General features: G+C 35.1%; 1 protein-coding gene across 3 annotated transcripts in view; it reads right to left on the bottom strand.

Annotated features, from left to right (window-relative positions):
• TTBK2 (tau tubulin kinase 2) overlaps positions 1-8544 on the bottom strand; it is a 130646-nt gene extending 122102 nt beyond the window's left edge. The window contains exons 1-2 of one of the 3 annotated variants that reach the window (XM_010848038.1): positions 7743-8544; positions 6023-6154 (exon numbers count right to left, since the gene is read on the bottom strand). The gene's annotated coding sequence lies outside the window, so the exon portion shown is untranslated. Of the gene's footprint in view, positions 1-3460; positions 4978-6022; positions 6544-7742 lie in introns of those variants that run through there. The other 2 variants (XM_010848035.1, XM_010848039.1) reach the window with 2 other exon arrangements.
• Between the last annotated feature and the right edge of the window lie 365 nt (positions 8545-8909).

Here is an 8909-nt window from a genome sequence, read left to right on the forward strand (position 1 = left end):
GTCGCTCAATTGTATCTGACTTGCAGCAACCCCATAAACTGCAGCCTGCCAGGCTCCTCCATCCATGGGATTTTCCAGGCAAAAGTACTGGAGTGGGTTGCCATTGCCTTCTCCATAATATACATACATCTGCTCTTTTTAAGATTCTTTTCCAATACAGGTCATTACAGAGTACTGAGTTCCCTGTGCTATTCAGTAGGACATTGTTAGTTACCTATTTTATATATTGTAGTGTGTATATGTCAGTCCCAATCTCCCAATTTATCCCTTCCCGTAGTTTTAAGTTAATTGTGAATATCAATCAGTGACAGCATTCCTGAATGAAAAGTCCCATTCCAGTAATTGGCACAGTAATGTTTAACTAATGAATTAATGATAGAATTAAGCCTTGGCCTTTACAAATAGGATATTACCAAAGTTGTAGCATTTAAAAAAAAGGACAGGAAAGCAGCAACTGAATACCAGTTTTTCCACTTTGCCATACCCTCATATAACCTGTGTGCATCTTCATTACCTTTCCTCTTTCCCCACAATCCCATCAATCCTTTCTCCTCCTTTAACTGGACCTGCCAGGCCCTGGGTCTGATGGTCCCTTACTCATCTTGCCGGCCAGTCAGTGCTTGGCCGTAGTGCATTTCAATGGTCTCAGGTTTTCCACTAGTCCTATCTCCCATAACCAGCTTTAAAATATATGACTGGATGAGTAAACCCTTCTCTATAAACTTTTATAAAAACCATTCATTATCCCTTAAACATGCTGGGCTTCAAAGTGTTTTCCCTCATACAGTATGGTGCACCACTGCCAAGGGAAGCTCCCCCTCCCACTGGGGTCATCCAGGGAGGCTATGAGAGTGCTCCTTCGACTTCTAAAATGAAGCTGACTCACTGGTGATTGCAAAATAGCCCCAAATTCTCCCATAACTGTATACACATGCCTTAACAATGCCCCCTTCCCCCGCCTGCCATTGAAAGGTAGAGCTTCTTCAGCATTCTGGAAACTGGGGTTGGCCCTATGACTTGCTTTGATCAGTGGGACATCAACAAATATGTTCCAGAAGGTTAAAAAGCACTTATGCACAAGACTTCCCCTCTTTGGCTGGTTTTGGGAGCAAGATAATGAAGAAACCCAAGCTAGGTGACTGCTTCACACAGACGAGAGCAAATGAGCCCAGACAAGACCAAAAGAACCATTCAGCTGAACCCAGTCAAACTGCCAACCCACAGAATAATTTATGAATTATAATTTTGGTCCCTGAGCTTTGGGGTGATTTGTTTAATGACAAAAACTAATTGAGGTGTAAGCAAAAAAGCAGAAAAGAAAAGGAGCAAAGCATACAAGTACAGGAGAAAATGAATGCATACATGAGCCTAAATGAAAAAGAGTTCTGATTACAGTGAGAGAACACATAAGCCTGAAAGTAAATTGAGTTCGGATTGTAAAAACCAGGCTAGGAAGAAAATGGACTTCATTCAACTTAAACAGAGAAGGAAGAGCCATTGAGGACTTCAGAGCAGGGGAGGATATAACGCAAGAGCAAAGGAAGTCCAGTTACAACTACTATTATCTAGACAGGCTGAAGCAAAAAATTCTCCTACATTTGCAGGAAGCTAAACAGATAACAGCATGGTTCTATAAGTACCATATATAGCTTATGTAAGATTCTGTTCTTTAATAGAAAAACAGGAAAATTATTTTTACCTACAATTTTAATTTCAATGAGAACAGTCCTAGAATTAATCATCAGAAGAGCTTATGACGTATCTAAAGAATAAGGAAAATATTTCTGAAACTATGTTTGGGCACAATGATATTACAGATTTCTAATGACAGCATAACTTTGAAATATGATTCCTCTTTGTTTGAGATTTCAAATACCCACCAGACCACTTTAGCTTCTGACCACCACAGTTAACAGAGACCAGATTTAGCCTCCCACCTTAAATGGGAAAAATAGACAAAATATATGAAATGAAGGATTTTAGACACTAGACAATAGGCAGCACAGAATAAGGATCCACAAAAGAAAATAAGTGAGGTCATCCTTAAGATTGCCCCCAGCTTATTGTCTGAGAGAGTTTTCAGACTGCAGCATAGGAATGAGGAACCCAAACAGAACTAAGCAGTCTCACTGAGTTGAAGAGACAGAATTAAGAGTTTTGAGAAGGCCAAGGCAAGGGAGAACACTGAAGAGAGCTGTCCAAAGATATGCCTCTTGATATCTAGAGGCGGTTCCTCTTGAAACTTTGGCTGAGTACTTTTGAATGCATGTGTGTAACAAAGCAAAGAACAACTAGAAAGGCGCAGGCAGAACAATCCTTAATGATCACACAGGTCTGTGAAGAGTCTGTATAGTCACAGAGTGAAAAAAATTTTTTTTAAATCTTTAAAAACATCCAGGGCCATGAATGCATCTAACTATTTTCAAATAACTGTATCTCAGAACAAATCCCCATAACATTTATGAAAATTAAAAAAAAAAATTCAGCACACAACAGTGTAAAATCATAATGTCTGGCATCCAAAAAGAAATTACCAGGGATACAAACAAGGAGAAATAACAATCAATAAAAACAGACTCAGAAATGGTGCAGATGATAAAATGGAGGACAAGAACTTTAAAAGAGCTAATACAAATATATTCAAGAAAATAGAGAAGAGCATTAAGCATGAGGAAAGAAATGGGGAGTTTTTTTTAAATGAACTTCTAGACATGAAAAGTATACATCTGAGATTTTTTTTAAATACACTGGATAAATAAAATAAAATAAAATACACTGGATAGGATTAATACCAGCTTAACCACTGTGAAAGAAAGGATTAGTGAAGCTGAAGGTAAAGAAAAATGAAACATACAAAATTAAATATACATAGAAAAAGACAGAAACTAAACAGGGCATCAATGCACAAAAGGATAACATCAAAAAGCCTAACATACATATAACTGGAATCCCTGAAAGAGAGAATAGTGAGGTTGTTTATACTTTTATTTTGGTGTGAGTTATTGCAACCATGTTATTGTATATAAAGTTTCTCTCCACTTTCAGTAAATATTTTAATTTCTGGATACATTTATTTGGCCCAAAGAGATTACAAGCTAAAACAAAACAAAACAAAACCTGAAGAAAAAAATGTCTGAAATTTTTCCAAATTTGAGGGAAACTATCAAACACACTAAACAAATCTTATTATTAAAGTTAAAAATTGGATGCTTTCAAGATAAAACTAAAGTGTAGACACAAATATACAAAGACTACACATGAGCTAAGCTTTTCAAAATATCTAATAATACTAACATAAACAACAGTAGTTAGTATCAAGAATAGGATAAACCCCATGAGATTTTTTTTTAATGCTGTAGGTTTTAGTAAAAGCCTCTCTAAAGGGTTGGTAAAAAGAAATGAAGATGAATAACCCTATTTGCTGATAGCAAAAGAGAAAAAAAATTTAGTCACCACTCACACTTCAACTGTTCCTTCTAAACTTTCACAAGAGATAAATTATACTTCCAGCAATATGGACTCTCCCTGGGCGCATATATTCAAGAAAGCAAAATATCTATTAAAAGTGAAGAGAAGCTTTACAAGTCAGTTATGGTTACAATTACCTACAACAGAATAAAAGTGTCAACAACCTAGTTCTCCTCTCCCTGGCTACTGATACTAACAACACATAAACGAATTCTTCCCTTATAGAAAGTACAGTGTAACTTACATAACCAGGTTGTAAGGAAAACACTCAACAAGACCATTCCTTGGATAAAATCTATTGTTACCAGACCAACCAAACAATGCATTGTCTATGATCCTCCCACTAAGAAAAAAAAAATCAATAAAGAACCTTTTCTGTAGTGATCTTCATTATAATTAAAGTACATTAACTTCTTTTTAAAAACAGCAAAAAAAAATCAATAACCTTTTCTGTAGTGATCTTCATTATAATTAAAGTATATTAACTTTTTAAAAATAGCAAAACTATATATGTATATATATATGTGTGTGTATGTGTGTGTGTACTGAGGCAGAGAGGTTAATTAATCTAAGGTCCTATGACATGTTCTCACAGAGATGAGAAAGGATTCAGATCTCATCTTGATGCAAAATTAACAGTTTCATTCATTTAGTAAGCACTGAAGTTTGTGGCTATACTAACCTTATTTTATAAACCAAAAATTAGGAGCCAGCATATGATAAGGGATATTTTTTCTGATTTACAAATAAATTTATATATTTTAAAACTTACAAAGATATTCAACCTATATCCTAGTTACTTGTACATTTAATAACTTACCTATAAGCTGCTGGTCTCTGGCTATAGAGAGACTCTATCTACCTGTAAGACCTCTTTCTTGTAACCATATACACCCTCCTACTGAAAGTGCCTACTCCTAACTTCTGATGTTCAAAGAGTGTGAAACATAACATAGGAATTCTGTCAGTACTTAAGCAATTGAGACCTGGGAAAACCCAAAGTTGAAACCCACACTGGAGGGAAGGGGTGGCCTCTTCAGGGCAAAAGTTTTCAAAGTGTCCTGGTGCCCGGAAAGGATTTGTCCAAAGCTGTTTCAGAAGTTGTATGAACATTTAATTTGTATTAAATATCTTCATTTTAAAACATTTATTTTAAATCATTTAACTGCTCATAGCTATAAAATATCCACTAACCTCTGCAACTGGTAGACTATGCAGAATAAACTGTGGTTGATAAAATAGAAGACTTTCCTGAATCACTTCCCAGACTGTAGGTTTGTCAGTTAATACATTTATGTGGCAGTCTGCATTTTCCCTTCACGATTCTTGGAACACTTGTAATTCCTTGTTCTACGATTGTCTCTTCCAACTGTACTGCAAATTCTAAAAGTGAGATAATTTCTGTCTTGTTCCGTGCTGAATCTCTAACCCCTACCACAGAAACATAGGAGATATTTAACAAATATTTAAATATTGCTGAGAGAAATATCAATAACCTCAGATATGCAGATGAGACCACCCTTTTGGCAGAAAGTGAAGAAGTAAAGAGCCTCTTGATGAAAGAGAAAGTGGAGAGTGAAAAACCTGGCTTAAAACTCAACATTCAGAAAACTAAGATCATGGCATCCAGTCCCATCATTTCATGGCAAACAGATGAGGGAACAATGGAAACAGTGAAAAATTTAATTTTCTTGGGCTCCAAAATCACTGCAGGTAGTGACTGCAACCATGAAATTAAGACACTTGCTTCTTGGAAGAAAACCTATGACAAACCTAGACAGCGTATTAAAAAGCAGAGACGTGACTTTGCTGACAAAGGTCCATCTAGTCAAAGCTATGGTTTTTCCAGTAGTCATGTATGGATGTGAGAGTTGGACCATAAAGAAAGCTGAGCACCAAAGAATTGATGCTTTTGAACTGTGGTGTTGGAAAAGACTCTTGAGAGTCCCTTGGACTGCAAGGAGATCCAACCAGTTCATTCTAAAGGAAATCAGTCCTGAATATTCATTGGAAGGACTGATACTGAAGCTGAAACTCCAATACTTTGGCCACCTGATGCAAAGAACTGACTCATTGGAAAAGACCCTGATGCTGGGAAAGATTGAAGGTGGGAGGAGAAGAGGACAACAGAGGACGAGATGGTTGGATGGCATCACCGACTCGATGGATATGAGTTTGAGTGAGCTCCTGGAGCTCGTGATGGACAGGAAAGCCTGGCGTGCTGCAGTCCATGGTCACAAAGAGTTGGACACAAGTGAGTGACTGAACTGAACTGCAATAGTTCTAAGGAGAGATACTGAAGATCAGAGAGGCTAAATTAAGGTGGTAGCAGTAGAAATGAAAGGGAGAGGGTTTGTGCAGGTAGAATCAGGGGGAAAAAAAGAAAAAAAATTAATGAGATGTTTCAAACTGGGTGATTGAATAAATAGTGCCACCTTCATCTATATAATTAAAGAAGTTAAAACAGGGCTGACTTTGGTCTTGGACGGGTTGAATATTTTAAGTGCTAGACAAGTCCAGCAGAAATGAAGTCCTAATCTAGCTTACTACTTACCATACAATTTAGCTTCCAGATGATGTTTTCAAATCAAATTTCACGAGAAGCAAGGCTCATATTTTTCTCTTTAGTTATTCATTTCCCCCTCTATTTTCCTCCTCTCATCTCTGCATTAGTCACTGAAAAATACTGATAAAACTTTTTCTGAGAAATTTTAGAAAATGAGGCACCTAGCAGATTCAAGGAAAAAAGTTGAGGGCAAGGCTTTCCAAAATTAATCCATAACACACAACACACATGGAACACTAAACGTTAGACCAATATTAGCAAAATACAGTATTTAGATGATCACATGGCTCAAACAAGATCAGAGAAACAATGCAAAATCATTTTTTTTAAAAAGGCAATTACATGGAACTTCAGAAAGATAAAAAAGAAATTAAAGTATAGAAATGATGATAAAAGCATTTCAGTAAAAACAGACATAATGTCAAATAAGTTTTCTAACACAAACGTTAAAAAATACTGATTTTTATTTTCAATAGATGCAAATTCTCTAAAATAAATATCTAATATATACATGTATATATGTATAATATATAATAATGATACTTAAACATGGTTAGGTTATTTCTTGACAGCTTAACAAAGGGAGCTACAAAGCTATTACCTCCCATTTGTCAGAAGACACTACAATAACCCAGTGCTTTTTCTTCTTTTTTAATTTTTACTGGCATATAGTTAGATTCCATCCTGGGATCAGGAAGAGCCCCTGGAGAAGGAAATGGCAATCCATGCCAGTATTATTGCCTGGGAAATCCCATGAACGAAGAAGCCTGGCAAGCTATAGTCCTTGCAGTTGCGAAGAGTCGGACATAATTGAGCGACTAAATAACACAGCTGATGTGCAGTGTTGCCCTAGCTTCAGGTGTACAGCCAAGTGACTCAATTATACATATATCCACTTTTTAGAAGCTTTTCCCATGTAGGACATTACAGAGTATTGAGGTTCTTTTCAAAGAACACTTAATTTTTTACCTTGGGAAGATCTACTCTAACTGAAGTGAAATTCAATAGCTTAATACAATAAAAAGCAGCTATCAACATTCCAAACACCAAGGATCTTATATACAAATGTTAAAGAAAAAAAAAATCACAGAAAAAATCCAAATGCTAACAAAACTTGACATGTATTATGACTCAATTAATACTAAGAACACTTAAAATATTAACCACACAGACAAGAATCATTATGCTTAACTTAGTCATATAACATAAATGAAAATATACCAAGAAGTCTGCTTAAAAATCACTTGTTTAAAAGAAATTTTCTGACAAAACTGATGTTGATGTTATATAAAAAATATAATTTCAATCTGTATTTTAAACTTACAACCAAGGATCACAAGATATTGAGGAAACTTGTGAGTGGTTATATGTGTTGGAATTATGCTCAAAATTCAGCTCTAAAATTCCAAACTTTTTTCATATAGACCTGAAAGCTCTTTTATCAAATATGGAAATATGATATTTAACCTAAAAGCACTGAGTATTTACAGCACAAAAGCTATAAAAGAAAAAAAAAAGTTTTTTTAAATAAAAAGATTCTATTCACTGAAGCCTGAGGGGGGAAAATCTACCCCATCACAACTATTGTTTACAATATACTGAATAACAACAACAACAAAATGACAACGAAGTAAAACAGTATAAACGTTTAATTTCATATTTCAAAACCTATAAATATTAAAAATGTCCCACCATATTAAATACTTACCAAATAAACTGATATAGTTCCAGCTATATTTTGAATGTTTCTCAAAAACCTCAAAAATAGCAAAGAAAGAAACACATGACTCTAGTAATTTTGAGTAACATGCACTCAAACTGTAAAGAATTCCACATATCTATAAAAGAATTTTTCTATTAGAGATTTTTTTAAATGGGAAAGGAAGCTATACTGTCCATTAGTTCTCAAATGCTTTTTCATTTGCTAATCAATTCATCTGTCACTAGTTCAGTAATGCTCAAACATTTTCTCTTGTTTTATACTATTTTTTGTTTTTTCAGACAACAAACATTTATCATGAGGATTAGGAATCTTATAGTATCTTAGTTGGGTGGTTCCAGCTCACAGTCTGTCCTGAATTGAAGCAAATCATCATTACTTTAAGATACAAAACTTATAAAGTATTGCCTGCTCCCCCCATCACCACCAAAGTTAAATTCCATGTCATAGCATACTGAGCTCTGTCATATTTATTTACAATGAGAAAACCACAAACTAGCACTGTCACATTTTGGTGCATTTTTTTTTAACGTAAAATACCCTCAAAAGTTTTTTGTATTATACTCACTTCACTAAAGCAAATGAGCCTTAATCTCATGAAGATTTCCTGAGGCATTAAAATAAGTATTTAAAAGGAAGTCAAAAAAAGACACAAAAACCTGAAGTTATATATAGTACAATAAAGAATTTCCGATATTATGTATCAGCTACAGTATAAGATACACTATTCTTAGCCTCCTGCTGCTGCTGCTAAGTCGCTTCAGTCGTGTCTGATTCTGTGTGACCCCATAGATGGCAGCCCACCAGGCTTCCCCGTGCCTGGGATTCTCCAGGCAAGAACACTGGAGTGGGTTGCCATTTCCTTCTCCTACTGAATATCAAATTTATTTCAACTTAATATTACAAATTAATGATGCTAGGGACTTCAATTTCTTTTATGTGTCTAAAACTAAAAAAAGAAAAATCATTTTGTAACATAAAGGAAAAGTTACTAGAAAAACTTTCTTTTATAACCATGCTTCAAACATCCCTTTTAGTGCCTAGACAAAAATGTATCACCTGGAAAACATAAGCTTCTAAATTAGACACTCCTCTCAGTATGTTTTCAACTTCAAAAGAGCACAAAACATCATCCAAGTCCATACACTTGTTAAT

The sequence above is a fragment of the Bison bison genome, unplaced genomic scaffold (genome assembly GCF_000754665.1).
Source record: "Bison bison bison isolate TAMUID 2011002044 unplaced genomic scaffold, Bison_UMD1.0 scf7180017864259, whole genome shotgun sequence".
NCBI classification, from domain to species: Eukaryota; Metazoa; Chordata; class Mammalia; order Artiodactyla; family Bovidae; genus Bison; species Bison bison.